At 48.7% G+C, this 8,336-nt stretch overlaps 1 long non-coding RNA gene across 1 annotated transcript; it reads right to left on the bottom strand.

Annotated features, from left to right (window-relative positions):
- Positions 1-4,987: 4,987 nt before the first annotated feature.
- LOC149370768 (uncharacterized) lies at positions 4,988-7,970 on the bottom strand. Its single transcript, XR_016291579.1, has 2 exons — positions 7,882-7,970; positions 4,988-5,158 (listed from the first exon to the last, which is right to left on the bottom strand). It is a non-coding gene; the product is annotated as an uncharacterized LOC149370768 (long non-coding RNA).
- Positions 7,971-8,336: the final 366 nt, after the last annotated feature.

Here is an 8,336-nt window from a genome sequence, read left to right as displayed (position 1 = left end):
TGCTGCCATTGTTGTTTCTGGGACTGCCGGCCGCCGGTCGTGCTGCCCCGGAGCTCGTCAGTAGTCTTCAGGCGTCGACGACACTCCCTGGTGACGTGGTCGCCTTCGCACACCATGCATTTGGCCTTGCACGGGTGGTCTTCTGGTGGGTCGTGTGTGCCGCACGTCCTGCAGAGCTTGGTGTTCGGCGTTGGACAGACGTCCGAACGATGGCCTTGCTCTCCGCACACGTAGCAGATCTGCCTCGTAGGACGATACGGGTAGGTCTTGAATTCTCCGGAGCGGTAGATGACCCACTGCGGGATATACGGGCCGTCGAACGTGATGAGCGCCGTTTCCGACTTGCCCAGCATTCTCGCTTCCAGGATCTTCACTCCTTGGGATCGAAGCCGCAGCCTCGATTTCAGTAGGGCCGGTGATTGCCCCGGCATGACGCCGTGGATTACCGCACGCTTCAGGTCGTCCGGTAGGGCTGGATAGGTGTTGGTCGCATAGGTCTGGTCATTGATCGTGAGCTTTTCGATCTTCCTGAGCACGTCGCCGATGTCCAGGTCGGGCGTGCTCGCATTCATGATGTTCGATCCGGGCCGGAGTCTCATGATGAAGTCTTCTTCTTTGATCTTTCCTCCGCTGGCCGCGACGAGTGCTTGCGTTGCCTGGTCGACACGGATTTCACTGATTTTTAGGCCTCCCTTGGGGCGATAAATGATCTTGATATCATCCTTCGGTAGCGGCGGCGGACGTGGCCTTATCTGCCGCTGCGCTCCCGCCAGATGTGGTTTTAATGTAAAGCGCGGCACGCCACTCGCTTGCGTCTCTGCTCCGCCAGCTGCGGCTGTCGGCGCTATCTTGTTTGCTTCTTCCCGGGGATCGCCTGGCCCCTTCGAGCCTTTCTTCGAGCCTTTCCTTTTTAGGCGCCGTTTGTAAGAAACAAGCTCCCAACGATCCATGTCTTCGTCTTGCAGTGAGTCGATGTCGGCCCCGTCGTCCCGCTGCGGTGGCGAGGTCTCCATGGCCTCGGTCACTGCGTCCCCGAGTCCGGGGCTCGCATTGACCGGCGAGGCGGCAGGAGATTCGTCCGTACCGTCAATATTCGCCGAACCTTGGGCCGAGGTCCGGGTAGGTTCATTCATGATAGGGTCGTCAGCGTCCCGGGGTTCCATGCTGGCCGATGTCTAGACACGCAAGCACCGCACGGGGCCGCCCCGGGAGCGCGCTAGGCCTACGCTAGGCTCAGCGCTCCCGGCCGCAGGTGGCCACTCAAAAGTCCGATAAAAGTCCAAAAAATGGGCCTACCGGCTCAAGAGTGGTGTCGCCGTGGTCCAGGTGACGTTATCCGTCGATGTAGCCGAAAAGTTTCGGTGGCCCACGTGAAAATTCGGACGGAATCTTCGAAAAGACACAGAGCCGATGTGGAGTGCGTCCGTCCACATGCGAACGCCCGCGTTCGTCCGACGCTCGCTGAAAAAACAGATAAGCGGCCGTAGCCGAGATTCGTTACCACCTGGGTGGCGGCCACCGCCACTTTGTCATACTAGGGACCTCCACCTGGTGCTTGTAAGGATCGGTCCCATACGGGCAGATCGAAACATACCTCCTATCCCTTCGTCGCTTTGGTGTTTGGCTGCTGACCAGAAAGACGCGGGTTCGATCCCGGCCGCGGCGGTTGAATTTCTTTGGAGGAGAAATTCTAGAGGCCCGTGTACTGTGCGATGTCCGTACACGTTAAAGAACCCCAGGTGGTCGAAATTTCCGGAGCCCTCCGCTACGGCGTCTCTCATAGCCTTAGTCGCTTTGGGACGTTAAACCCCATAATCCAACCTACCAACCAACATCCTAATATATGTTTTCACCAGCACCACCACCCTAAGACGCAGGTTCGATCCCGGCAACGGAAGTCAAATTTCGGCTGGGCTGCTGACCCTAGAGACGCGGAATCGATCCCGGCCAAGGTGGTCAAATTTTGGTGGAGAAGAATTAAAGTTTCCACCAATGCATGCGACACAGATCCTGCTCCATTTCCTTTCCTCAGAAACCAATTTACCAATTTAAATTCTAGAATATCCACTATGTGCAAATACAGGATATTCTAAATGGATAAATTAGTTTTTGAGGAAAGGAAATGAAGCAGTATCTGTCTCAGATATCTCGATGGACACCTGAACTGCACCCTAAGATGACGGGTGTCCATCGAGATGTGCGACGCAGTTACTGCGTAACGCAGTTACTGCGTAATTTCCTTTCCTCAATTACAATTTTCATTTCTTTCACTACGGCTCCTCTCTGTCTTCTTTCTTTCACTCCCACTGCCTCCCTCCCTGTATGGTGCGGTTTGAGTGCCCACCGCAACGGATGCTAGGCAACCGCTCTTCCAGCCGCAACAACAGCATAAAAGTGCGTTTCATGTGTCCACTGAACCAGGGAGCCAGTCATGAGCGCTTCCGTTCCTTAAAATGATCGGAGTGTAAAACGTCAACGCCAGCGCCAATGAACACCATGAACGCCGAAAGGCAACGGCGACGGCAACGCCAAAGAGCTCGCTCTAAAACACTCCAATCAAAAATATCTGCCTCTCCCGTAACCGAGATTAGAGTAAGCATGAAATGTTTACAGGCATAACACGAAGCGTACGCGGACACGACGAGACGCAGGCCTTACAACAATGTACGAGGTCTGTTAGAAAAGTATCCGACTTTTTTTTTTTTGCGAACACCTGATGGATATGAAACAAGTGCGCTTACAGCAGCCGACCTTGAACCCTCGTGCGCATGCACGAATTTTTTCCCGCCTGCCGATAGCGTCAGTCGCTGGGAAGCAGCGTTTGAGTGAGGGAGTGCGCAGTGCTCTCGTCGGTTTTTGGAGCAATGGGAGAGCCGGCACCAATGGGGTCCCGGAATAGGGACTCCACCCATTGCGGGGCTCTTTAAGAAAGCCTCACCTCTTTTATTAAATAAAGGCTTTTCATCATCATCATCACCAGCAGCGAGCTCGCGGCCCAAAGGGCCTTAGTGCGGCACGCTACTGATGCAGCGCGACTCAGTGGAGCCCTGGACTAGGGGCCCAACCTTGCTGAAGAGAAGCCTCAAGTCGCCGGCGCCACGAAAGACGACGGAGGCTTCGAATCCGCGAATCTCTTAAAAGATCTAAATAAAAGTTTTCTACTACTACTACTTGTTGCAAGGAAAATGGCGGAGCGAGAGGAGCAGCGCTACTACCTCAAATTTTGCCAGAAACTTGGCGATAGCCAAGTGGAAATTATTCGAAATGTTCAGACGGCTTTCGGTGATGATGCTATGAGCAGCACACAGATTAAGCAGTGGTGCAACTGGTTTAAAGACGGCCGCACATCCGCGGAGAGAGAGCCACGCTCCGGTCGGCCACCAACATGCCGAAATGACCAGGTGATTGACGAAGTGAACGCTGTGGTGATGCGGGACTGTTGTGTGACTATCCGAAAAATTGCGGAAGAGGTGGACATCAGCAATTTTTCTGAACATTCCATTATCACCGAAGATTTGGCCATGGAGAGAGTTGCGGCGAAATTCGTGCCGAAGCTGCTGACGGTGGAGAAAAAGCAGCTTCGTGTTGAAGTCTCACAGGAGATGCTGGATTCCACAAACAGTTACCCTAACTTCACCGACGCCGTAATCACTAGTGACGAGTCTTGGGTGTACGAGTGCGACCCGGAAACCAAATCCCAATCGTCACAGAGGACGCATTCCACGTCACCAAGACCAAAGAAGGCCCGACAAGTGCGCAGCAATGTCAAAGTGATGCTGACTGCTTTTTGACTCCCTCTGTGTGGCACACCACGAGTACGCACCCCACAGTTTCAAAGAATGACTAAACAGTACTACAGGGATGTCCTCCATCGCGTACGTGGTGCTGTGCGGCGCAAGAGACCATAATTGAGGTCAACAAGAAATTGGCGCATCCCTCGCGGAATTGCTCCTGCACATTCCTCGCATTTGATTCAGACTTTTCTGGCGAAAAACCAGACTCCTGTAGTTCAACAGGCTCCTTACTCTCCTGATATGTCCCCCTACGACTTCTGGCTGTTTCCTAAAATCAAGAGGTCATTGAAAGGAGCGAGATTTCAGAAAAGAAAGGACATTATGGCTGCAACGACAGCAGAGCTAAATTCCATTCCGAAAAGGGTCTTTTCGGAATACTTCCAACAATGGCAGCACCGCTGGGAGATGCATATGGAGCCCCAAGGAGACTACTTTGAAGGTTATTAGGTTTCTAACGCTCTAGTTATGCCAGTTTTTTTTCTTCGGCCAAAGGTCGGATACTTTTCTAACAGACCTCGTATATGCAGCGGGTTCGAAACTCTCTAAAGTGCGTAAAGGCGAAAGCATTTTCAGCGCCACTTTGCCTATGTGACACTGCCCTTATAAAAATTTCTATAGACAGTCCATAGACTGTCTATAGACTTTAGTCTATGAAGTCTATAGACTGTCTATAGACAAATCCTTTAGACTGGTCTATAGACAGTCTATAGATTTATGGCCATACACTTTTAGTAGACTTTTGTCTATAGACAGTCTATAGACAAATGTCTACTGAAAGTCTATGGGTCTATACGAAGTCTATAGACACAGGTCTATAGACAGTCTATAGACGATCTATAGACTTATGGTCATACATTTCCTATAGAGCTGTCTATAGACCGTCTATAGACACTTGTCTATAGAAGGACTATAGACTACCTATAGACTTATGGCCATAGACTTCCTGTACATTACCGTCTATAGACAATCTACAGACAAAAGTCTACTGGTCCAGTAGACATATGTCTATAGACTGTCCATAGACATTCCATAGGTGTGTGGCCTGGCAATGCTATAGACCTTTGTCTATAGACAGTCTATAGACCTCTGTCTACTAAACTGGTCTACTAAGACCATTATCTATTGACTGCATATAGACTGTCTACAATCATTGAAAAAGGTCACCAGACAGAGTTCACACAAGAAACAATCAATATACTTACAAATTTAGTTTATTTCCAAGCTATCCAAGCTGGGAATATGCAATACATGCACCATAAGAATGCACCACAGTTACATAAAAGTTGAAAGTAACAGTCCGGCTAGTTTCCTCAGAAGCATTCTTGTGGCCTGTTGTCTGCAGTAAATCGTCCGGGCACGTTTACCTGTACAGCACCAAGGAAAAAAATAATATAAGAGGAACTGAAAAAAAAATTCCCATTCCATCTCTACACATGTGCTTTACAATGCAAGGCATATCCTGGATATGCCATTCTAGAAAGGCAATCTTGATCTTTTGGTTTGGTTTTATGGGGTTCAAAAACCCAAGGCGACACAGGCTACGAGACGCTGAAGTGAAAGGCTGGGGAATAATTTCGGCCACTTGTGCAGAGTACACAGGCCTTTAGCATTTTGCCTCTATTAAAATACGACCGCCTAGGCCGGAATCGAACCTGCATCCTTCAGGTCGCCATACGAACATGATAGCCACTGAGCTATCACGCCGGCTCAATCATATCAGTAAATACACGAAAGATTATATGCGTCGTCATAAAACATTGTAACAAAGAACCCTAATCCCTGGAGCACTCTGCTCTGAATCCAGTACTGATACTGATTTCTGTATGGCAATACTGTTACAGCCAATACTGACCTCTTTATGGCAATCCTTTTACTTTATTTGTAACAGAAGACTTCGAACAATTGTGCCACATATCTGCATTGACTCGCAAGGAGCTGTTAAGAATGCCACCTCCATAAAATACAGATTCAGTGCACCTCACACAGGGATCCAAAAAGGAGAATATTGCAGCATTTATTCTTATAACCGCTATAGAAGAAGCGCTTCAAAATACCCTGCATGAAACCTGGTACACCCGGCCAAATTTTTAACTGGCTCGGGTGTTGCATCGCTAAATGCACCTTGTAAAAAAGGTGCCTTTCGGCTACACTGCTGGCATATTCATGCTGTAATTTAACGAGTGAAATGTCATTTCGTGCTTCCTTTTTGTTCATATAATGTTTGAGTGCAGTACTTGCGTGTTTAGATCAACGTTATCAGAAACATTCGTCTGCCACTACGAACAGCTGAAACAAGCGGCATACGCAGAAATGGATCTGGTCCATATGGCCTCATTCTCTGGGTAAAGTACCACTCCTTTCATGGTGGACAAGTCGTTTAGCCAGATTAGTGCAAATGCGCCACCAGAACCATTGCTTCGTATTCCGCTTGTTTCCGCTCTTCGTATAGCGGCAGACGATGAATATTTCTAACTTTGATATAAACATGCACGTACTCCAATCAAACATTATATTAACAAAAAGAAACTATGAAATGCCATCTCACGCGTCAAATTACAACATGAATATGCCAGCAGTGTAGCCAAAAGGCACCTTTTTACAAGGTGCATTTAGCGATGCAACACCTGAGCCAGTTAAAGATTTGGCCGAGTGTACGTAAGCTGATACTCAAACGGGCACAAGCTATACAAAACCAGCAGGCAGAAGCAACCAGTCCACCACAGATTTTCGCCTATAACTTGAAGCACGAAGACGGAACAGCATACTCATACATCTGCGCGCGCTCTTAATAAAAAAGGGGGTTGCAGCGCTTCCATGCCGCACTCATTATTCAGAATACTAATACAGCACACAGAGGCTGCAGCTGCGCCGTTTCAAAAGCAGTCGCGAGGTTGAGACAGCAAATTACTGTCACGATAAAATACCGTCTGAAATTCACTTAGTTTTTCCTTCAAGTGCAGCCCCAACAGCGCAGTAAAGAGGTGTCTTTATTGCATGGAGGTAGCCTAACCCAACGCTGCTAGAAAAATCAGCGAAAGCATTGAACGTGCTCAAAGTAGGAAGTATTTCAATGAAACAATTACAGGCGCAGCTATAATAACACGAGAGCTTAATTTAATTTTAGGCGCAAATAAGCGGCGAGCCACATCGGCGCTTTCGTAACGTAGAAGTCTTAAATCAGAAAAACATACTTTGCCTCTAGCGCAAATGGTATTCGAGAAATCTGTGCACGTGTGAGCGGGAGTCATGAACGAACCACTCGGAACGAAATGTAAGCCACCTCTTGTCGAGCCGACCTTTACCCAGCTTTCAAAATGAAGTGCCCGCAAGCCAGCGGCGGCGGCCAACGGCTCTGATGACAGACACGGACGAATCCATACGTGTGCAACGAAGGGGAGATGGGATGGAGCTCGTGGGTTCTTCGCGGTGTTTGAGCACGCCGGCCATTCGCGCCGGCAACGAATTTTATTCACCCATCACACTACAAGCATTCCTCCAGCGCCGCTTGACTACAACTTTGACAAACGTCTCGCGCTCCAGTCTATAGTGTTACAAGACAACTTTGCTGAAACGTCGGCGTCCACGACGCGCACCGAGCGAGCTTCCATACGTAGCAAGCAATGCACACCTCCAAAAGAACAGCACTCCATGGTCCAGACAGGCGATAACACAAAGATAAGAAAATAAATGTAATCCACCACTGAACGAGACTGTATGTAAGTACGTTTTCGGAGGTGCGAAGTAAATAGAGCTCACACGGCGCTAACTAACACACAGTTCCATTTCGGCCGTCATTCACAGGCTAAACGACATTTCTGGCCGCGCATCTACCTTGAAACACGAAAAATCTAGTAGACAGCTCGCGAGGAGCGGCTTATCATCAAGGGCATCGCACAGACTGCCTTTCCGCGCGTTAGTAAAGACAGCGGCACAGAGATAAGCGGCATTAGTCGAGAGCCCGGTGGCTTCCGCCTTAGAAACGAAGATAGGACGTTTGTAACTGCGCACATAATCTGTTCTGCACACACAGCTCTGCTTAGAGTGGTTTAGGAGACCAAATGAATAAAATATAAACGTGTAGACTTACCGTAAGGGGACGATGAAGCTGGATTTTGAAGAAAACGTAATCCGCGAAAAACACGCCACCGCCATTGATGCAGCCACGCACAGGGTTGTTTGCAGCCCGAATGTTTTTTTGCCGTCTCGCGGTAAAATGGGTAAAACGTGAAACAGAAACCCATTTCACGGTCGTATCTTTATCGCTCGCACTCTTGCCGTCTGCAGCTTGATCTGATATCCAAGACCAAAGAAGGAAATCGGTTTATAAGCTTAAATTCTTCGCTTACCCCCCAAAAATTTTATTGTTTTCGTGAAAACACAACCGAAATCTAACTTGTTGTCGGTATACGCGCCGCATCTCCCACCGAATAGTATGTGGTACAATTCTCAAATAATAATTATAAGGTTACATAGCATAACGTCTTTTTTGCGTGTGTTCGTGTTTAGAAAACTGATATGCGCCACATCAGCGTGTCATCGGCT

This window comes from Amblyomma mixtum, chromosome 1 (genome assembly GCF_055824585.1).
Source record: "Amblyomma mixtum isolate Tamu chromosome 1, ASM5582458v1, whole genome shotgun sequence".
NCBI classification, from domain to species: domain Eukaryota; kingdom Metazoa; phylum Arthropoda; class Arachnida; order Ixodida; family Ixodidae; genus Amblyomma; species Amblyomma mixtum.
This window is presented reverse-complemented; position numbering and strand designations above follow the sequence as displayed.